At 37.6% G+C, this 23813-nt stretch overlaps 1 long non-coding RNA gene across 1 annotated transcript; it reads left to right on the top strand.

Annotated features, from left to right (window-relative positions):
• The first annotated feature begins 942 nt into the window (after window positions 1–942).
• On the top strand, window positions 943–18167 carry LOC137044915 (uncharacterized). The gene is made up of 4 exons (XR_010898651.1): window positions 943–1065; window positions 2465–2656; window positions 14901–14992; window positions 17274–18167. It is a non-coding gene; the product is annotated as an uncharacterized lncRNA (long non-coding RNA).
• The last annotated feature ends 5646 nt before the right edge of the window (window positions 18168–23813 follow it).

Raw genomic sequence — 23813 nt, 5'->3', positions numbered from 1 at the left:
TGAGCTAAAGTGATGAATAAGGTATTTTTTTTAAAACACTATATTTAGATTTCAGCATAAATGGACATACAATTGGAAAAAAAGGAAAAACATACACTAAAAAAATGTGTAGGATTTACTCAAAAATTGCTAGTGAATTTCTTTAATAATTGTAAAGAAATGCCAAGTAACGCATTGAATTAAATGCGACACTTTGAATGAGAGACTAAAATAGTATACACACACACACACACACACACGTTAGGTTTGATTTATGGAGACATTCCATAAACATGGTCAGTTTTGTAATGGTCACCTTTTTTATATAGTGCTATAGTGCTATAAATATATATTTTCGGGCTCTACAGCCGCTTTGGAGAAAACAATGATGTCATCGTCCAGCTCAGTTCAATTCTCAAACAAATGTGTCAGTGTAGGCAGATCAGTAATATAGTTAAATATTTAATATTTATAAGCTGTTTTCCTCATGGGGACCAAAAATGTCCCCACAAGGTCAAAGATTTCTGGTAATGCCATAACGTATGGTTTACCAGGACCGTGTGTGTGTGTGTTCAAAATATACTTTTTATTTCGAATATAAAAGTGTGTAATATTTGTATGTACTATTTTGTAATTTATACTATATGATATTATATATACTAATATATACTGCCATTGGGTAAAGTTTACATTTCCAATATATCAAGATTACATATTTATTATGCATTTTGCAGATGCTGTTTTGCTGTTTTCATTGTATTTTAAGGCACTAATTTTCTGTCCATGGGATTTGAACCCAGGACCTTAGTGTTGCTAACACTATGCTATACGTTTTAAACTACAAGAATGACAGATCAAACTACAGAGCCTAAATAACACACAGTACATGTCCATATGTGTGTGAGTATATGTTTATAGGTTCTTGATGGGAGCTCTTTTGTCCAGTCTGAGGTTGAGTAAAGTGCTGGCTGCGGTGGTGTGACAGAAGCGACTGCGTGATTGAAGACGCTGGGGTTGGAGAGGCTGTTGGCAGCTATATTTCAGCGTGGAGATGGATGGACTTCATGATGCGAGTTTTGCGTCAGGGTGAGCTCCGCGCCTAACTAGGCCTGAATAATTCACAACGGCCGTTATTGCAGAAGGGCCGATCAGCAGCGCCGAAAAGACGAGAGACGAGATAATAACATGGCTCGGGGTATGGAGATGAGCGCCTGTGCGTCAAGCTGATCTGAATAGTTAATGCGAAAAGAGAGAGAGTTGTCGCTGGAATAGAGCAGCAGTGGCCCTTCTCTAAGCCTGGGTAATGGATGGAGAATGCCAGAGACAGTTATGCTAGAGTGCTGGGCTGATCGCTGGTTTGGGGCGATGAGCTTAACTCCTTGTCTCTGGTTCGTGTCATAAAGGAGGAATAATACCCACCAGGTCCTCTCATAAATATGCTAAGGAGGAGAAATAAGGATCTAAATATGATTTTTATGAGTGACAGAGAGGGAGCGAGAGGGTACGCATCCATGGCAAAGTGCTTGGCAAACAAAGGAAGGGCAATATTTCAGTACATTTGCTGCCAACATCGTTCTGTGTGAGGTGAAAGGCTGCCATAACAACACTAAATTCAGATCTGCTTGTGTCATTCAAATCCCCATAAAATACGTTGCGTTTATGCTGGCGTTATTTCGACAAAAGCACTGCGAAACAGTAGCGGGAAATAACTCCTTCATTTGGGACAAAATGAAAATAGTCCTGCCCGAGGTGTGATATAAACCTGCACATTCCTCAGCTATTCTGTAACAAAAATCATTAATATTACATATATAACATTACGCTAATGCATTCCGTATAAATCCTCGGCCATAAATGATCGTAAAAGAATGTGAGCGGGTGGCACCGGGCAAAGTCGTCATTTGCTATCCGCTTACATGTTATTTCTATTTCGCGTCTCTTTGGCCTCTCTCGCATCCCATGTCTGTGCTCTTAACAAGTGTCCAGAATGCAACGGCGGTGTCAAAATCTTGCACCGCGACCTCTGACCCCTACTAATCTCGTCTCACTCTGAACAGGTCAACTCATAAAACTGAGTGACAGGATTTTTACGAAGAAAAATGTTTGTGCATGGCTTCCCCTCTGGCTTATGGGAAGCATACAGTATCCATTTCGTGACAACAATTTATGGAGCTCAAAATGTGATGGTAGTCATTGTCACCTTAGGGTAGACGACTTTGTGATTATACGCGTCTCATCTGATGCAAGACAAATGGACCTACTTCCTATTAGAATAAGCACCTATATTATATTCAGTAGTTTGAAAATGCAATGTTTTTGTTCTTTATTAGATTGTGCTAGGGTAGTTATTTATGCCATAAATTATGAGACAACTGAATTACGAAGATTTGCAGGACTATTAAAAAAGATCGAGTATTTTCGGAGAAGGGATGTGAATGTTCATTGCGTGTGTTCAGTTTCTTTCTTCTCCTGTTGTTTTGTGCAGACTCTGTTGGTCTCGGCTGCGGGCTGATGGCGAAATCCAGCACCTGTTGTGCGACACACATGTAGGAAAACCTTCTCATGGCCCCCATGTGTTGATCAGCAGTGAAGCTGGATATCATTGTTACGTGACAGTATTAACGTGATTGATTCAAAGGCTGAACAGCAGGGGATTCGTGCCGTAACATCTGACATGGTAAGAAAATATGTCGGAAATAACAGGCCCTTGAATGCGTGTGCAAGATGAAAGACTGTGTTTAACTTAATTAAAACATTTATATAAAAAAAAATACAAATAAAAAAAAAATGTAATGGAAGTGGTGTTAAATCATGGTCCATTAAAACTGGACTGATATGTTTTCAAATTCATATAATAGACTTGGAAGTATGGAAACCAATTTAAATAGCATGCTTTTGTATATCATGATTATGAAATCATACGTGGAAATTGATATGTTAAGTGATTATTATGAGAAGTCTAAAGTATAAGACTTAATTCTGACATAAGACGTTGAGATGTTTTGTCAAATGTATGATGGAGGTCAAATTTTATGTCTTAATTATGACTTTTCATGTCATAATTGTGATTTACCAAAGCATATTTTTGTGATGAAATGGGCTTCTGTAAGGTAGTGACAAGAATTATTGTAAAAAGTAGTTTCCACTTTTATGCGGAAATGCTGAGTATAAGAGAAGCACTTTGACAGAGTGGCTGTTCCAGATTGATTTGTTAAGAGGCAGTGACTGAGTCAAATCTTGAATGAGAGGGATCTCCCAGCTTGCTGGATCCCTCTCAGAGTGAGAAAGGTCCGTTCTGTGTCCAGAGGTTAATAGGGGTCAGTTGAACAAAATCACAGAAGTTGCGACTCCTGTTTGGGCAAACAGAGCAACAGAGATCTGTTTCAGTGACTCAGTCTAGACTGTGGCAGTTTGCCTTTCTCTTTTAGCCCATCTGGATGTTTGATCTGGTGTAAGCCATCAAACTTGCAATGCTTAAACCCCCCAAATCGCAACAGCAAGGTCAATATGGCATAGCTCTAGTACCCACATTATCAGTCCGGACTAACCCCGAGGCCTCACCAGAACAGCTGATCCAACACCAAGAAACAGAGAGAAAATCTGCTTTGACACAATCTGTATTGAGACTAACACCTCTTTATTATTCTTGTGTTTTCCAGAAACGCAAGTGTGTTATTGAGGTTGTAGGGGCACATTATTAGACACAATTCACCATTAAAAAAACAGAGCTAAGCTGCTTCAGTGATCCATCTAGATTTGTACTTGGATGCATAATATCTGAAGTCCATCAGTGTAAGGGATTTGACCTTAAAACATGACGTGTGACTCTGTGGTCATAATATAGAATGAAATGAAAGTAATGGAGGAATTATTGTACCCAGGGAAAGGGTTTATGACAGACTGGATGACACATGTCAGGAGAAAGACATCTGGTGCTGAACCGAGTAACATGGATGAATTCCTTTGACAAATTTGATGCTGTGCCTTTGTTTTTAAAGGTAAATGCTCTCCAAAAAATTGCCAATTGAATTCTGTGTGTGTGTACAGGTTGGCTATATTATGTGAGGGCCAAATGTCCTCACTTATACTATAGTGAAATATTATGATATCCAACTAGTGAGGACATTTTATTCATCCTCACTAGTTACATGTCTTTATTTTAATTTTGTGTGTGCATGTGTGTGTTTCATATTTTCCAGTCCTGTGGGGACTCCATCCAGATTGCACACTGACTCATGGGGACTTAAAGGTGATGTCCCCATGAGGAAATAAGCCTATAAATCATAAAGAATTTGTTTTTTTTTAATGTAAAAATGCAGAACATTTTGTAGGATGGGTATGTTTAGGGGTAGGGTTAGTTTAAGGGGATAGAATAAACAGTTTGTACATTCTGTCAACCATTACGTCTATGTGAAGTCCTCACAAAGAGGGTGTGTGTGTATGCAATTTAGTAGGGCTTAAATGTTTGGATGTGCTCTTTGGGATCGGGGATTGAAATTAATGTAGAACAAAAATGCAAATCCAAGGGATTCTTCTTCAAATTATTAAAAAGCCTTTATTTAACTGGCTATTTCATACTAGAAAATTTAAAAGACATGGGGGTGAAAAACAACCCACATGTAGCAGCCCCAAAACAGCCTTCTTCAGGGTGTGTTTAAAATATTTCACTTTAGCCCTACAAATACGTTTTTTCTTCAAAGTATTAGTATTTATAGTAGTTGACTTATATTTTAGTAAATTGTTCCTAATTTAAATTGAGAAAATGAACGCATTGGAAGACTAAATAATTTTGTTTTTGTTTTTAATAAATTAATTATTTTATTTTGAAATTAATTATTTTAAAAATGATAAAAAAGCAATTATTTTATTTAATCTGCTAATATGTGCATTTTCTCTCATTTAGAAATTTTGTTCCTTTTTTTTCTCCAAAGTAAGAGTTTCAAATTTAGGTGATACATTGAAACGTTTAATCTGACGATAAATGATACGTTTAATCTGCTTCAAATGCAAAATTAATGAGACGTCGTCTATGCCTTTGAAGGAAAATATACGGAATATCTTAGAAGCCTTGCGCCCATTAATTATATTCATGTGAAATGTCATCCATGGCCCCGTGGAAATTCTATAGACAAACAGAGGAAAAGGGGGTTCAATAAATTTGAGTTATCTGTGAGTAGGTATGAGAGAGGTGCGGTCATGCCTGTTAGAGGTGTAGTGGGGTTGTGTTGCACCCCGTGTTGGGTTAGGGTGTCAGCCCTGAGCCTCTTATTGAATTACAACAAAGCCGGCTAAAGGTCAAGCCTCTGTGGCAACACTGTGGCCGTACACCGGCCACTCTGATGGAAACCCGAGGTCGTTTGAAAGGTGCATTGCCGGAATCCATCCCAGTGGTTTTTTCCAAGGGAGTATTCCATAGGGAAGTAGCCTGAATGCATGTGCATTTGACACCACATTAGCTTATGAGCAGAGTGTGTTTTTACTTTGTCGTACTAAAGTGACCATTTATAAGCACTTTATCATGCGTTTTCATACTGAAAGGGACTTTTTGAAGTGGACTAACAAGTAATTGGTTAGCAAAGATCCGCAAAACATTGGCTTTAAAATGAAAATTGTCATCTATCTCATGTTGTGCAATGTCATGTTTTTCTTTGGTCCTAGGACACCAAGTATACTAGGAAAATAATGCCACTGGTGGCCCTTGTTTAGAAAATGTTTTGTGATGCCCATGTCATGTGGTATGAGTGTAAGATTCCATACTACAGTGAAATTAGCCATTTTTTTCATAATTTCACAATTTTTTTCCAATTGTGTCATTTTGTCATACTTTTCTTAGACACATTAGTGCTTATATATAGGTTTTATTTTACTTTTTATTATCTAGGCCTAGTTGCTAGTGCTGTCAAATCGATTAATCACATCCAAAATATAAGTTTGCGTTATATATGTGTGTGTACTGTGTATAATTATTATGTGTGTCTATAAATACACTCATGTATATATTTAAGAAATATTTGCATGTAAACACTGTATGTATGTGTGTGTATATATATATATATATATATATATATATATATATGTGTGTGTGTGTGTGTGTATATATATAATATACATTATATATAATATATATAATGTATATATATATATATATATGATATATAATGTATATTATATTTAATATATATATATATATATATATATATATATATATATATATATATATACATTTTATATATATATAAATTATATATAATATATTTATATAAAATGTATAAATATAAAAATAATTCTTAAATACATGCATGTGTGTTTATATATATATATATATATATATATATATATATATATATATATATATATATATATATATATATATATATATATATATATATATATATATATATATATATATATATATATATATATATATATATATATATATATATTAATGTTCACTTCATCTCTCATTCATCAGAACTGAAGCATGTATTAGTATTATGGCAACAGTATGTCTTCACAAAGGCTCATGGGTTTTTCATGGTGAAGTCCTGAGACCCCATACTGTGGAGCTCCTCCAACATTTTCCATGGGTGGATACGGAACACGACATCAAGAAGGTTGAATGCTTGATACTTCCATTTATCAAATTCGGAAAGGTTTCAAAAACCATCTAGGAAAAAGAAACTGAAGAACGCACATTTGACCTGCCAGTCTTTAGTGTTAGGCCTGTTCTAAAGTTCCTGGTGCATGCTATTATAATTCTACACTGATTTAGTATATCTAATGAGAACTTGCTGGGCGTAGCGCCTCTCAAATGATCAACCAGGGTGTCTGTTTAGGGTTGACATGAGCCTTGAGCTGTGCCCAGGCTAAATTATAGTCCCGCACTGCTCCTCTCTCGGCTGAGCGAATGCTGATTCAAGCAAAAATTCATGCACACCTCACCATCTTTTGCCCATCCTCTGTTCTCCACTCCTCTTTTAAACCGGGCCAGAGGGAAAAATGCTTCCTCTCTCGTCTCAAGCTCTCATTTCTCTCCTGCTCACGGTTTCTTTGACTTTCTCATTTCCAAATATACAAAAAGTGTATGCTTTCTCTATTTTTGAACATGCAAACCCATTTTACTTCCATAGGCTGACATATTTTGACTGAAATGGTATAAAATGTTGGATGGGATTGATTTAAGCAGTCAGGACTTGTTTGGATGGTGAAAAGTAAATGCCTACAGTACCGGTCAAATGTTTGGATTTAAAAATTTTTTATTGTAAATTAATTTAAAGAGGTCTCTTCTGCTCACCAAGGCTTGTTTAAAAAACACACAGTAAAATGGTCATTGTAAAATGTTATTACAATTTAAAAGAAATGTTTTCTATTTTAATAATAATATAATATAATATCAGTGTCACACAATCCTTTCGGAACCATTCTAATAATTGGGTTCTCAATAATCAAAGCTGTTTAGTATTTTTCAGGGAACCCATGATACCTTTTTGAAACAAAAAAAGTTTGGATACAAGGAGACATGAAATTGTGAGAGAGAACTCTTTATAAATGTCTTTTATTTCAAATAAATGCTGTTCATTTGTACTTTCTATTTATCAAATAATTCTGAACATAAATATTATCCAAAAACTTTTAAGCAGCAAAAACTATTTAAGTAATAAATTAAATCTGCATCATATAAAGCTTTCTGAAGGATCATGTGACAATGAAGACTGGAGTAAGGATGCTGAGAATTCATCTTTCCCATCATGGAATAAATTATACTTAAAAAATGTTAAAATAGAGAACAGTTATTTTGAATTGTAATAATATATAAATTGTAGTAATTTCACATTATTACTGTTTTTACTGTATTGTTCATTACGTAAATGCAGGTTTGGTGAGCATAAGACATTGAAATAACTTATTTCAAACTTTTAACCAGTAGTGTAAATAGTTAGTAGTCTATTTGAAAAGGAAGAGCAAGTTACTCATTTTCAAGTTCACAAAGACTAATTTCTTTGGAAGCAAAACGTGCAGCAATCAGGAGCACACATTTAAAAATGTTAGGGTCAATTTTGACTCCTGTTGACATTAAAGCTCTCAGGATTAGAGAGGATCATAAGGCCCACATTGTACATCACCCATGTAATCTGCCTCGCCTCTTAGCACTGGCGAAAAGAAGACTGTGCGTTTTTGTCATGTTTTTTTGTTGTTGCCTGGAAAGGTTATGGTTAGATCTAAGCCTATTTATCTGCCGTCTCTCCCTGTCTACCCCCGCCTTCACGCCTCGCTCCAGGCCCAGCAGTTCTCGCTGCTCTTCTGGGGAAAGAATGATATACTGGCTAAATGAGCTTCTTTATCAATCCGCAGGAGCAGAGGGGAGGACGTCTGCCTCCTCAGCTTATGTCATCAATATCCTCTTATATAAATGTCAGCTGTACCATTTTACTCATCGCCATTTCCCACACTGCTGATTACATTATCCTGTAATGGAGGGGCTCGCTTCATCCTCTCTCTCTCTCTCTCTCTCTCTCTCTCTCTCTCTCTCTCTCTCTCTCTCTCTCTCTCTCTCTCTCTCTCTCTCTCTCTCTCTCTTGCTCGCTCGCTCGCTCTCTCTCTCTCTCAGTCTTTCCATCCATCCCTCTCTTTGCCTCCCTAACTCTCCCAACGGTAGTGTGTCAATAGCCTGCCTCCATGAAACAAGTCAATTTTCTGCTGGCTTGGCAGCAGAATAAATCTCAGAGCTATCCAGAGCGCTAGAGATATTTATATTGAGAGCGTGTGTGTGTGTGTGTGTGATGGGAGTTTGTGTCCTTGGCTGAATGGGAGTGATTTCTTGCCTGGGCTCCACTGCAAAGAGAGAGAGGAAGGGACAGAACAGAGAGATTGAAATAGAGATATGCCCAGCGGCTGGGGGAGGGTGGGAGAGACATGCAGTCGTTTCTCGTCAGCCCCTTAAAGCACGACTGGCAGTGATGACCAACCGCATTTGTTTTACTTGCTGCAGTTGAGGTGGCAGGAAGAGACTTATGTGCAGATGGATGCTGCTTTAAAGCTCAAGGGGCTCTCTCGCTCTTTCAGGGGAGTGGATATTGTGTTGGCCAGTGATTCATTACAAGCAGTTGAGCTGTGAAAAGGAAGAAGGCCGACCGCGAGCCAGGGTGGCCTCCTCTCGTCGCCTCGGAAAGACTCCCGCTAAAAGTCACTCGACTGACATTTAACTACATCAGCTCAACGTCACATTTCAGATGAATTTCATTCATCAAGTTCCCATCTGCGAGTGCGTGTCTAAGAGCTAAATGACTGTCCCGTATTAATGCTCTCTGCCTCCCCCATCTGCCTCTCTGCATTGCAGCTTTTCTGGTTCATCTGTCTCTGTCACCTTTATCAGATATGAAGTTCTTTAGAAACTCTTTTTGTGCAGGAAGTCATTGTATGCATTTAGTGATGCTAAAGGAGGTTTTTAACCCTTTGCAGTGCTGGGGGTTTATTCTGTGCTTTGAGGCAGTATGCTACTCTCTGTAGTGTTCACTAGAGGGCAGTAGAGTAGGCAGTGGTGTGACCAGTGGTTCTTATGATTGATTGAGTGATTCATTTAGTATGTCAGTGCTTATTTTTACCTACTGTGTGTTCACGGCCTATATGTATGTGCATAATACTATATATATATATATATATATATATATATATATATATATATATATATATATATATATATATATATATATATATATATATATATATATATAATATGCACACACTGTAAAAATTCCATTAAATTTACAGTAAAAAATGGCAGCTGTTGTCAAAGATTTATCATAAAAAAGTACTGACACTGTTTCCAGTTTAGGATGCTGCTATATTTTACAACTTAAAACTGTATATTTCAATATTTGAAATAATGTTAATATACCTACTTTAACTGCCTAAATCAGCCCTTTAACCTTAAATTACTGATAACAAAAATAGGAAGAAACAAAATGTATACATATGGAATCATATGGAATGTGAAATGCAGGGAATTCTGGAAATGAATTTACAGAAAACTTTTTACAGTTTTTACCATAAATGATTTGGTAATTTGTTTTCTGGGCCTGAAAACAAACTTTTGAAAAAGAATAAAACTGGTTTCAAAGTGCAAGTTTTTGAAAACATTATCGTTTCCGTGAAAACTGTGACGTCATGCGCAGGTGTATTACATGTTCAGCCTTTTACTGGTAACTGGTGTTTTACTGGTTTTCAACCAGAGTTTTTTTTAATTACAAAATGACATTGCCAACTACTGGTCTGGCATGCACAACACAGCATTTTTTTTATAGTTTTCGCGGATTTGTGTGAACGGGGATTTTTTTTTACATCGTTACAAGTTGATGAAGCTAATAAAGAACACCAGTCACAGCGTTTTTTTCTTCCCTCTGCCGTGTATATAAAGTTTATGGCACGCCCAGCTCAGGAACTTCGGTATCAAAATGATGTCTGAGCTTTCCCAGTGGTATAAGACTTGAGAGGGCGTTCATGTTTTAACTAGGAAATTTGTACTTACAATAATTCTTATTGCCTGTAAAGGCAGTATTTGGCTGGTTCATTTGTGTTGGATCAAGGTGGGAGCTGAACTTTGCCGGGTTTAAGCACACCTAGTTTTCATAAATATTAAAAACTTACCAATTCACCAGAATTAATGGAACATTCCAATGCTAAACAAAAGAGGATCGTTTAGGACCAAACTCGGAGGGCCACTGTCCAGCAGAGTTTAGCTCCAACTTGCCTCAACACACCTGCCTGGAGGTTTCTTGTCTGCCTAGTAAGACCTTGAATAGCTGGTTTGTGTATTTATTGGGATTGGAGCTAAACTTTGCTTCCAGGAGGAAATTGGAAAGCCCTGATTTAGGATGAACCATTTGACTAGAATAAATCGAAATTTCCAATGCTTGTGGGACGACGGGACTGTTTATGATGAACAGATTCACTTGATTTAATGACACTTTCTAACACTTGGGTCAGTGCGTTTGATTATTCACTAGCTGTCATTATGTTTGTTTGCGGTACATAACAAATCTTTGAGAATAGTAGCTAATTACTGGAAAAGCTTCTTTTGAAAACATCCGCACTACTGAAAAATGAACATAGGATAATAGTGTTGTTTCCCCCTCAGCGCATATATAATTTTGAATGAATCTTTTTGACAATAAGCAATCGTTTATTATGCATTACGGTGATAAGCTTTGACCTTTTCTTTCAATTATGCCAGGATCAAAGGTTGCAACCTCGCGTGGTTATTTTTGCCTCTGGTTTTCTTTTATTTTCAAATTGATTCAAGAAGAAAAGGTGGTCCGAGCAACTAACATGAAATCAATGAGAGACTGATGTGGTATTAACGCAGGCCGTTTTCGCCTCTGCTCTCGTGGTGTGGAGCAGCTAAACAGCTCAAAGCCAGCTGGAGCTCGACAGGCCAGAAATGTGACATTTTGAAATGTGCTCCAAGTACCTGCAGACATCCAGTGTTTTATTTAGAATCAATGTTTAGCCTGGAACAGCCTGCTTAAGAGTTTTGACTGTTATGTGGCAATTTGTTTTCTTTATGTTTCCATCTCTCTCGTTCTGAATCGCTTGCGTTTTCTGTCACATTGTTGGAACTTTAAAAATATTGCCTTGTTGTAGCGTTAGACATTTGTCCTAAAACATGTCATGTTGTGAGGAAACATTTACTATGAACTTCCTATTCATCAAACAATCTTGGAAAAAAAATATTTATAAAATATTACCTTAATTTCTTTATATATTTGTGTTTATTCTTGAAAACATCCACACTGCTGAAAAAACAACAACAGACACACACACACACACACACACACACACACACACACACACACACACACACACACACACACACACACACACACACACACATATATATATTACATACATGTATACATACATGCACACACACACACACACACATATATATATATATATATATATATATATATATATATATATATATATATATATATATATACACTCACCTAAAGAATTATTAGGAACATTTTTTAAATTTCTCATTAATGCAATTATCTAATCAACCAATCACATGGCAGTTGCTTCAATGCATTTAGGGGTGTGGTCCTGGTCAAGACAAACTCCTGAACTCCAGACTGAATGTCAGAATGGGAAAGAAAGGTGATTTAAGCAATTTTGAGCGTGGCATGGTTGTTGGTGCCAGACGGGCCGGTCTGAGTATTTCACAATCTGCTCAGTTACTGGGATTTTCACACACAACCATTTCTACGGTTTACAAAGAATGGTGTAAAAAGGAAAAAACATCCAGTATGCGGCAGTTCTGTGGGCGAAAATGCCTTGTTAATGCTAGAGGTCAGAGGAGAATGGGCCAACTTATTCAAGCTGATAGAAGAGCAACTTTGACTCAAATAACCACTCCAACCGAGGTATGCAGCAAAGCATTTGTGAATCCACAACATGCACTACCTTGAGGCGGATGGGCTAAAACAGCAGAAGACCCGACCGGGTACCACTCATCTCCACTACCAATAGGAAAAAGAGGCTAAAATTGGCACATCAAAAAGCTCACCAAAATTGGACAGTTGAAGACTGGAAAAATGTTACCTAGTCTGATGAGTCTCGATTTCTGTTGAGACATTCAGATGGTAGAGTCAGAATTTGGCGTAAAACAGAATGATAACATGGATCTATCATCCCTTGTTACCACTGTGCAGGCTGGTGGTGGTGGTGTAATGGTGTGGGGGATGTTTTCTTGGCACACTTTAGGCCCCTTAGTGCCAAATGGGCATCGTTTAAATGCCACGGCCTACCTGAGCATTGTTTCTGACCGTGTCCATCCTTTTATAACAGTGGTTTTCAACCCTGTCCTGGGGACCCCCCACCACTGCACATTTTGTTTCCCTCATTAGACACATCCAATTCATCAGCTCATTAGTAGAGACTGCAAGACCTGAAGTGGGTGTGTCTGATGAGCGAGGCATACAAAATGTGCAGTGGTGGGAGTTGAGAACCACTGCTTCATGACCACCATGTACCCATCCTCTGATGGCTACTTCCAGCAGGATAATGCACCATGTCACAAAGAGCGAATCATTTCAAATAGTTTTCTTGAAAATGAAAATGAGTTTACAGTACTAAAATGGCCCCCACAGTCACCAAATCTCAATCCAATAGAGCAGGGGTGTCCAAACTTAGTCCTGGAGGGCCACTGTCCTGCAGAGTTTAGCTCCAACTTGCCTCAACGCATCGGCCTGGACGTTTCTAGCATGCCTTGTAAGACCTTGATTAGCTGGTTCAGGTGTGTTTAATTAGGGTTGGAACTAAACTCTGCAGGACAGTGGCCCTCCAGGAGCAGGATTGGACACCCCTGCAATAGAGCATCTTTGGGATGTGGTGGAACGGGAGCTTTGTGCCCTGGATGTGCATCCCACAAATCTCCATCAACTGGAAGATGCTATCCTATCAATATGGGCCAACATTTCTAAAGAATACTTTCAGCACCTTTTTGAATCAATGCCACGTAGAATTAAGGCAGTTCTGAAGGCGAAAGGAGGTCAAACACAGTATTAGTATGGTGTTCCTAATAATCCTTTAGGTGAGTGTATGTGCATATATATATATATATATATATATATATATATATATATATATATATATATATATATATATATATATATATATATATATATATATATATATATATATATATATATATATATATATATATATATATATATATATATATATATATATATATATATATACACACACACACACAATTATTACTTCTGGAATTATATTTTCTGTCACAAATGTGTCAAACATATTAATAAATAAATAAAACGCACCGCTTTTCTGCTTGGTTTTGAATGAAAATGGTTGATTTAATGGCCATTCATTCAGTGTAAATCAAATGAGTGTGTGACAGACAATGAAAACAGTTCACTGGGTTTAAGTTTTGTTAACCAAGTGTACTTGGCCCTGTGGGCATGTTAAAATTCATGACTTCTGATTTTTATTCATAAGGCCCAACCTTGATGAAGCTGTCAGGGCTGGAAGACACACGAGGGGTCAGACGTGCGTTTTCAAACACGCGCGACCTCACGCTGATGAGCCTAATTCACACATCCTCAAGGCCTTTCCCTTGAGCCCACCAATCACAATAGCCTCCCACTTGACCTACGACCCTCCACGGGGGTCTCCCATTGGCTGCGTAGTGAAAGGAAAGCGGGAGACATCCCTGCTGCTCATCTCCATCACAATGGCAGCATATGTTTGTGGGCATTTGAGCGCATGGATCTGGCAGAGTCCATATTAGACTGACGACAGAGACCAGGTGCCTGAACCCCACGCACTCGGAGACGAAAGGGAAAGTCAACACTGTTAGTAACACTTCTTTGATTTACAACACACCCTCCCAAGCCGATCCACTGGAGCTAGTCTATCCATTTAGCACACAGAAAGAGTTTTGTGTATGCTTGTTTAGTAGGCAGGCTGTTGTAAACTTTGATGGGATCATATGCACTTTGGCATTGTGTTCTGTGGAGTTGTAGATGTTGATTGATTATGGACTCTGAGATAGTTATATCACGAGTGTGCCTGGGTTACAGGATTTCACTCGGTGCCCCGTGCAAACAGCTTACTGCTGATTAAACATTGATTTTCCTCGGCACCCTCTCACCCTGATAAATAGAGCATTAAAAGGTCTCCACAAATAATAACATTGTGGAATAATACAATTTGTTATATCAGGGGAACCACAATGCAATGAGTAATATCTTGGATTATTACATTCCGATCATCTTGCAAAGCGCAAGTGAAGGTTGTCACCTACAGTCCGCTGACATATCCTTACCATATTTTAATGAGAACAATGACCCTCACAAAACTTTTTTTCAATATTTGTATTTACTTTTTTGCAGGTTTTCTAATGGATGTGAGGTGAAGGAGAGCGAGGAGGAGGAGGAGGGTGAAGTCGAGTTTAGTTTTCATAGCAGGCTCTTCCTCTATCATGGTAAGTGAGCTCCTCCTAATTACTATTCAATAAACTCCCGTTAAATTAACAGCTCAATAGGCAACAACATCTGCTGTATGTGGCAGGTCAGTGAGTCGTACATCTTCCACAAGCCCTTCTCTTTTCCCCCTTTCTGTTCTTACCGACAGACAGCTTTCTGTATCACTCTCATCTGCCATTTGATTTTTCAAACTCCACCATATTTGAAACTTTGTGTATGTGTTAATATTGAAATATGGTACTGAATCCTTATCATTTTGAGAGTACTGGCATTGGCCGTGCCTGAAATGTTTTGCTTTTCACTATCATTCAAATGTTTGGGCCAGTTAAAAAAAATTATATGCTTTTATTTGACACATTTTAAAAAAATAAACACATTTTCTATTACAAAATCTTAAAAAACAAAAAACATATACATAACAATAACAATATATGTAACAAAAATATTAAGCAGCACAAATGCAAAGTTCTGTCATGAAACTAGATGTTGCAGGCTGATCTCTGACATCATTCCTTATACAGCTGACTGGTTCCTGCTGTATTAGTAGCCAATGAGCTCGCTGCTCAACTGTCAAATACTTGGTCAGCATTTGCTGTAGCAGTTGCAGCGTGCTTTCAGAAACCCTCCACCTTCCCCAGCTCCACCTGTATAGAGCTGCTGCAGGTAATTCATGTGTGCTATAATGTACAGCGGCAGCATATCTTACTTTCCCTCATCAGTGTGTCGTGTGTATTTGCAGTATAAAGTCCTAGCAGATCTATTCCCCCAACATATCAACATTGTCATATCCATTACCATAACAAACACGCTGAGAGCTGTCAAGACAGAACAGTTGTCAACACTGATAAGCATTAAGCATGAAATCAGCATATTAGAATGATTTCTGAAGGAGCAGGTGACTGAAGACTTGAACATTTCACAATATTACCAATTTTTCTCTATATTTGATTAAATAAATGCAGCCTTGGTGAGCATAAGATAATTCCTATTAAAACACCAACATATATATATATATATATATATATATATATATATATATATATATATATATATATATATATATATATATATATATATATATATATATATATATATATATATATATATATAAATAAATTAAATATACTTTTTATTTTTTTTACAAGTGTACGCCTCAAAAAGTGTAAGCCTTTCAAATAGGTCTACAACAAAATGTTGTATTGGAATTATTCATGCAAAAGTGTCGATCTACTCAAATCTTAGGTTTCTGTTTTCCATTTTACTTTTGCACTATATAAGTCATTTGTGTAATGAAGAGGCATTTATTTATTTGTTTAATTTACTGATATGTTAATGGGAGTAATTGTGGTGCTTTTAGCGTCACTACTAATTATTTATATTAATATGTATTTATTTATAATTAATATATATTTACCTGAAAACTACAGTGTTTTATACCAGCAGTACATTGTTTACATTTAGCAACAACTTAATATTCAGCAATATTATTGACTTGGCTGCACTTACACTATTGGATGAAAAAACAGAACTGGAATGGATGATGACACTTTTTTCTGCAATGCTGCTTTATTGCTGAATTGAACAAATTTCATAATTGATTTAACTTTGCGCAGTTGTTGAACCGAACTGAATCAACACTGAACTGATTTCATCTTTTTTAGAGCTGCTTTTCTGCAGAATTATATTTGCATCATTAAACATTGTTTTCCTTTTTATCACTGTTTTGAAACAATCTGTTTTTTATAAATCGTTATATTAATAAAGGGGACTTGAATTTTGAGTACAGTAATAACAGGAAGAGTGGCATACATTTTTTTTTGTACTTTAAAGAAGAACAGTGCATTCCCAGTCTTGTCATCTGAGAGCAAAGGCTGTCCGGCTGTCTGTCAGTGAAAGATTAGTTGCTCGGTTCACACATTCTCCGCTCCGCTGTCACAAAGGGCCGGGCAGCTGCCGGACCCATCCAGGAGCATCACTCACCACTAATGAACATATCAGTTCAGTCCAAGCTCCCTCCCAGACGTTCCTCACACAGCCATGAGAAAGAGAGGTGAGGAAAGGCTAACCAAGTTAGCTGCTCTCAGGCGGCTTGCATAGAGAAGACAGATTGAGGATGATGCAAATGGGTTGGGTTTTTTTTTGCATGTGTTTTGCGCACGCGTGTGTGTGTGTGTGTGGGAGTGTAAAAATGATCAGTGTGCTTTGAAATGGCAAACCGCACAGCAAGGCCCGGCCCCAGTGCTCATTTCTCATCTTTCTCTCACCTGTTCCACACTGCAGAGCTCTCAGCATTGATCCAGACACACCCGGCTCCTCGCCATCCATCATAAGACCAACACTCCCCTCACGCTGCTCAAGGTCCACGCGTCCTCCTTTCCACTTTTAGCCACTCAGGTAAAGATATTCATCAGGCCTCTTATCCTCCTATTCCTTCTTCTCCCTACAGTAGTCTCTCTCTCTCTCACGGAGAATGCAACTCAAAGCCATATTAATGCAACGCAGAAGCTGCTGGGAGGATAACAAGACCCTGTAATACCTGTGAGAGAGAGAGAAGGAGAAAGGGGAAATAAAGGGAGAAAGTGTGTATGTGTGTGTGTGATCTGCAGACACACACTGACATAAAGAGGTCATCTCATAAATCTTTAGTAGATAGGGTGATCCTGTTTGAGTGAGCTGTGAATGGGGCCTTAAAGCCGAAGTCACCAGGGTCAACGGCTCAGGAGAAAGAAAAATAGAGAGAGAGGGATCCGTAGACATCGCAGTGTACTTTATCTCTACTTGGGCTATAGTTATACAGCTCCTGCAGGTCATCCCTTGTGGTTAAATCAGGAAAGAAACTTGTTTTAATTAATCCTGTGAAAAGGCCAGGGCTAATTATAACAAGTGAAGGATGGCTTTCTCTTTTCTCTCTCTCTCTTTCTCTCTCTCTGTGCTGCACATCAGTCTCTTTGCACTCTCCTCTTCACCTGTGATTGATAGAGGACTCACTCCCAGAGCCTACAGATTTCCCATGCCTCCAGAATCATGTTGTTGTTTTTAGAGCTGGTGTATTTTGTGCCATTTTGTGCCTACTTACAGGCAAAGTGTAAACTAAAGGCTGGAACACACTGGACTTTTTGTCCAGATTTTTGCACCGAGGTGCCAAATGGCAGTTGCAGTTGACAGATTTATTCTATGATGGACACAGAGTAAGGTTTTTTTTTTCATCAGCTGAATTTTCAGCATCATTACTCCAGTCTTCAGTGACACGTGATCTAACATATACCATTGTAATATGTAGATTTGGTGCTCAAGAAACATTTCTTTCTGTTGCGTATTATTATTAAAAATGTAAACAGTTGTGCTTTTTTTCAGGATTATTAGAAAGTTCAAAGGGGCAGTATTTTTGTAACATTATAAATGTCCTATCTGTGACTTTTGATCAATTTAATGTGCCCTTGCTGAATAAAAAATCATTTATTTAAAGCTACACTGTGTAACTTTTTGTTTTGTTTATTCTTACTAAAAACAGTTAGTTCTTTCAAAAATATATGTGCTCATTAATGTATATTTACTTCTTTCAAGTAATAAAGTATTTTCATAAGTTTATAATATGCCATTGAAAATACATACGGGTGAGGGGTTCGAATGCTGGTCGCCATGTTGACCCTCCATCTTGAAAGTACATTAGCCAAAGAGGGACATACCCGTAAATTCAAGCTTCGCTTTTTGCGTTTTAACACTCGATGGCACTCATGGACGAGGTCGAACTGTAAGCCATGTTAATCTTGGACTAAATCAGCCACCGTAGGAGTTAAAACGAAATCGGAATTGATAGGAACAGAAACTAATATTCACTGGATTATCATATACCTTTACACCGCTAGATGGGGGAAAATATCATACAGTGTAGCTTAAAAGAAAAGTCATGGTAATCATATCTTTTAATATAGTGTTGAGTATTTTCCTTTTTTTCTTTGCATAGTTTTATTCATAGTTTTCTAGGATGAGGGCAGTGCCAGATGTTAACTACAAAGTATGAAAAGTTTTTCTGCTTATATATCCTTTTGATTTTCCCTTTAAATGGTTCCCATTAAAAATGCATTTAACATACATTGTTTGCCCCTACTGTCCATGGCCCTATTAGAACATGCAACCCACCAGTTAAGAACCACTAATCTACAAGAACTCACAAATCTTTCCCTCTCTTCACTTTTGAGTACTTTTCAGCTTTTATTGAATAAAATCTGTATAGTTATTTTACTACAGGGTTGTCAGTTGGGTGCCACAGATTAAACCATAATGAGTTAAGCAGCCCAAAGGATAAGAGCTTCTGTTGTGCTCAACTCACGTTTGTTGTGTTTGTGTTTGTGTTCATTTACTTTTGGCAATGCTGTTGGTAACGCAGGTGAAGCATGACATGTTCATTTGGATGAAAAAAAGAAGAAGAAGAATTCACAGCTGGGGAAGAATATTTCTGTCCTGTTGTCAGCAGGCATTCGTTAATAGGGCCACATTTACTCTCTTTGCTTATGGAAGTGTTAACTGCACACCCAAATTAGCTCTGATGAGCAGACGCAGCCTAACGTGACCGATAGATCTCTGTCGATTCTGTAATAAAGAGTATACAATTATTTAGTATGATTACAAACTAAGATAAAATTATGAGTGAGTTACCACACTGAATTGTCAGTTGAATTTGAATATCAGATGTTCTTCATTTGATAATGGGAAATTAAATATATTAGAAATATTTTTTTAAAAGTTTTTCTAAATTATTATATTTAAAGGGGGGAGTGGGGGGGGGTCTAATGCCATTTCATGCATTCTGACTTATTTACACTGTTAAATAGTTGGATTTTCATGCTAAACATGCTATAAACGAGGTGGACGTATGACAGTATTTCTTTGACAAATACACTCCTTCAGAAGTTTCTGAAGTTTTTTTTTAAGTCGTCCTGCATCATGTCTTAAAGGGCTGAAATCCTTGTATGGGCAATTCTCCTGGATAAGTGCTTGCACACACCAACCAGAGCAAGAGCATGTCCATCAACGAGTTTCGTTCGAATCCGTCGGCAGTCATTTCATTTTTACACCACAAAATCATCAATGTTACTAGAAGTGTGTTTTTAGTTGTGAGGGAAAGATAGCCTTGTTCAGCATCCCAAATAACCCAGCGTTAAGGAAACAGTGGATGCAGTTTGTTTTTTGCAAATGTTTGTTGGTTCCCCGTCATGAGTTGAAGTGAAACTGCAACTACAATGTCTGTTTTGTTGGCAATAGGTGCATACGTGCATATAATGTAAACACGAACTTATAGTCGAATCGAAAGTTATCCAGGGATGATGTCATGATGTAGTGTGTGTGTGCGCGCGTGCTAGTGACTCTTTAGCTCTGCCCACTGCACGCCTCCACATCGGTTGTTTTCCGGAAAGAACTGGTACAGCTTAACTGTCTTTTAAAAATATGATAAAACTAAAGACTCCTCAGAGATGTGAAGGATGCGATACTACTCTATAGGCATTCTAGATGAACATGAGATTGGCAGAAACGGTGTATTATGTATCCTTTTAGTTACTTGAGGGTGCAATATTTGTGCTCTTGAGTACGAATACTTATGCGTATGATTTACCACACGTCCCATACAAGATTGCGCTTATTGCTGTTATGACAATCCACATAATATTTTGATGCTCTTACTGTACATCTGAATTATTTACATACAGTGAGTCAATGTGTGGTAGTGGATGTCTTTAATAAGGCCATCAGGGGCAGAGGGATGGGTCATCGCTCTATCCTGTCTGCCGCAGGAGGATCTCAATGCTGTTCAGTGGCAGAGGCTGGGCTTGTGCCATGGCAGCTTTCCTCAGGTGCTGACCTGACACACTTTGTCCTCCCAATATCTTTTTTCCGACAGGGATCTATTTCTCATGTCTGCCATAGAACTTCTCCAGGCTGTGGCATTAGAAAGGAGTCTGTCAGAAAGTGAGAGGCGATAAGTGTGCTGTGTCTGACTATGAGCTACTTGTTATCTATGTCCCCTCTCCTCTCTTTTGACTATCAGCTAGATGCTTGATGGGTGGCTGTGCTTGTGTCTAATTCCGAACAAGTGCCAACTGTATTGACAGGATGTTTATGATTGAAATCTGGATGAAAACCAGATTTTCATTAAAAAAATAAAATTATATTATATATATATATATATATATATATATATATATATATATATATATATATATATATATATATATATATATATATATATTCATCTTATTTACTATGCTGTTACTGTTTATAGAATCACAAATACATGGAATTCCGAAGAACAAGCATCTTTTCTTTTTAATCATTTTTAAACCGCAGTGGCTTAAAAAATGACTTGAATATTGGATATATAAATAAAAAATAAATAAATAAATAAAATCTGTTACATTCTTTCATGACATTGAGTCCATTTTTGAGCTTCAAAAAATGTATATATATAAATAAAATTAATTCGCATAAATATAGCGCACAAGATATGGTCCAGTTTTTTGTGATGCTTTATAGTCCTCATTTATTTTGATTGCATAGAAAAGAATAACCAGTGCAATCTTCAGTGTTGGGTTTCATTCCAACCCCCCAAAAATGGTAACACTGTCTGATCAGACCCTTATAAGACGGTACATGATGTCCTGATGCGATTTCATCACTGTTTTTGAGACTGCTTCAGTTATGTTCCCACTCATTGAGATCTACTAACTTCTACTAGTCTGCTTCGATCTTCTATCTATAGCTATGTTTCCATCCCATTTTTATGTGCATTTTGGGATATTTCATAACAAAAACTGGATGGAAACGCAAAGATGTATTTCAATTCTAAAGATGGCCGTTAAAAAGGTGTGCGCTCAATTGAGACTGATACATGTTTTGTTCGATAAGAAGACATGCGCATAAATGCATTGGATAAATGGCTAACCAGCAGACCCATTTCTTTGCACAACATCCCAAATGTTGGTTTGATCATTCTGAAATGCCTAATTTGTATAATGCCCTTCCAGAGTTGTCTCAAAAGTTTACATTCACAAACACCAGAACGCAAGATAACATGAAAGTCTTAGTTGCGTTTCGTCCGCACACTCCGAGACTCCAATTTTATGCATAACGTAAATTGGCAACTTTTTGTATGGAAACGCGTCGTCTTCCTTACTTCCTGTCTGCATGTATTAAAGTAGACAATCCAAAGATCTTAAGTGGATAATTCATTCAGTTATTTATGACATACATGTCATGTCTGAAGTCAGTAATCATGTTGTTTCTTTGAAGTGAAAAGTTTTCCCACTTTTTCCTTCTTACCCTTTAAGTAATGATGAGTCTTTTTAAGCGCCTTTGCACTTAATCCTCCCTCATTTTCTCTTAACAGTCAAAGCCCAGCCCTTCATTTAGACTGAAATGTCACCAGACTCGGTGCATTCATGCCTCACTCCCACTCTCGATACCCTCCACACACCACACCCCTAACAGTTACTCCGCTTTTAGCGGAAGCATGCATCCTCCTTCCAAATGGACCTCGCGCAGGCCTTGACTCGGCACTTGTTTTTCTGCAAGCCGTCAGCTCTGGTGTCACCCAGATCCTGTGCCAGCTCCACATCTATTTCTCACATAATTGATGTAGTAGAGGCATGTGTGCTGCAGATTAACCAGCCAGAATTATTTTCACTGCGGCCATTGCGACACAGAGCATCTCAGTCTAGTGTTACATTACTCTGTGCTGCCCCAGAGGCCATGGGGAAAAAAAACAGGGGGCATCCATGGTGTCTAGAGCATGATATGGACTTCAGCCAAAAACAGTGCAGTATTTAGGGCTGTCCTGAGGAGCATGCAATCACATTCATTTGTGTTCAAATGCCGCTATAGATAATAAGCATGGTTATGATTTTCTGATTTCTGTTCAGGGATGTTTCGTCTTTCCAACAATGCATTGCTCTTAAATGGCAACATTGAGTAGTGAAAAACATCACAAAAAAAGTTTTTAGACAGGAATAAGGAGTGATTATCTCTTCAGAAATATCTTAATCACATTAGGCTGACCTTGTGTATATGGGATTTTTTTTTGTTTTTTTGAAGGAAGGAAGGTAATGACAGGACATTTGGTGCCAGTGCTGTGCTTGCCAAATGTTAATCCACCTTTGTTGGGCAGCAATCCAAGCTACTGTTGATAATAATAGATACAGGGCCTGGTTAGCATGATTCATGCTAATGCCTCGTCTTTCCACACATAATGAATCTGTATATCGTTTATCTCATGAATGGAGATATATTTCTCTTATTCCAAGACTGTCACATTAAATATATATTCGGTCTCAAGGCCACTTTGTCCTATCAAAGTAGTTTTTTACCACGCCGCAAACAAAATGTGTGCCAAATGAATTATTGTTGTTGGGATATAAATAACTCAAAAGTTGTGACCAAGTCAAATAAGAAAAATAATAATAATGTGACGTAAAATTCAAATAATGACAAACTCCAGAACTATAGACTGTAATGTTTTGTGACTTAAAAATGTGCTTTCATGCACCCATAAAGTTATATTTGTGTTGGAATACATTGTTTTCCTCAGCATGGATCATGTGCTAACCATGTAAACCATGAAAGTTTTGATGGATGTGAGCCTGAAACTTGTTGTGAAAGGACAGTAACTCATTTTTGTGTGCTACTTTCAGTAGTTCAGTCCACATTTAGGCCTAGCAAACAATTAATCTCTCAGTTATGAGTGGATTTATCTGTTACTCTTTTGGGACAGGCCAATCTTTTTATGTGGTGACATTTTCAACAAGAACATAAAAAAAACTATCTTTCACA

The sequence above is a fragment of the Pseudorasbora parva genome, chromosome 17 (assembly GCF_024679245.1).
Source record: "Pseudorasbora parva isolate DD20220531a chromosome 17, ASM2467924v1, whole genome shotgun sequence".
NCBI lineage: Eukaryota > Metazoa > Chordata > Actinopteri > Cypriniformes > Gobionidae > Pseudorasbora > Pseudorasbora parva.
This window is presented reverse-complemented; position numbering and strand designations above follow the sequence as displayed.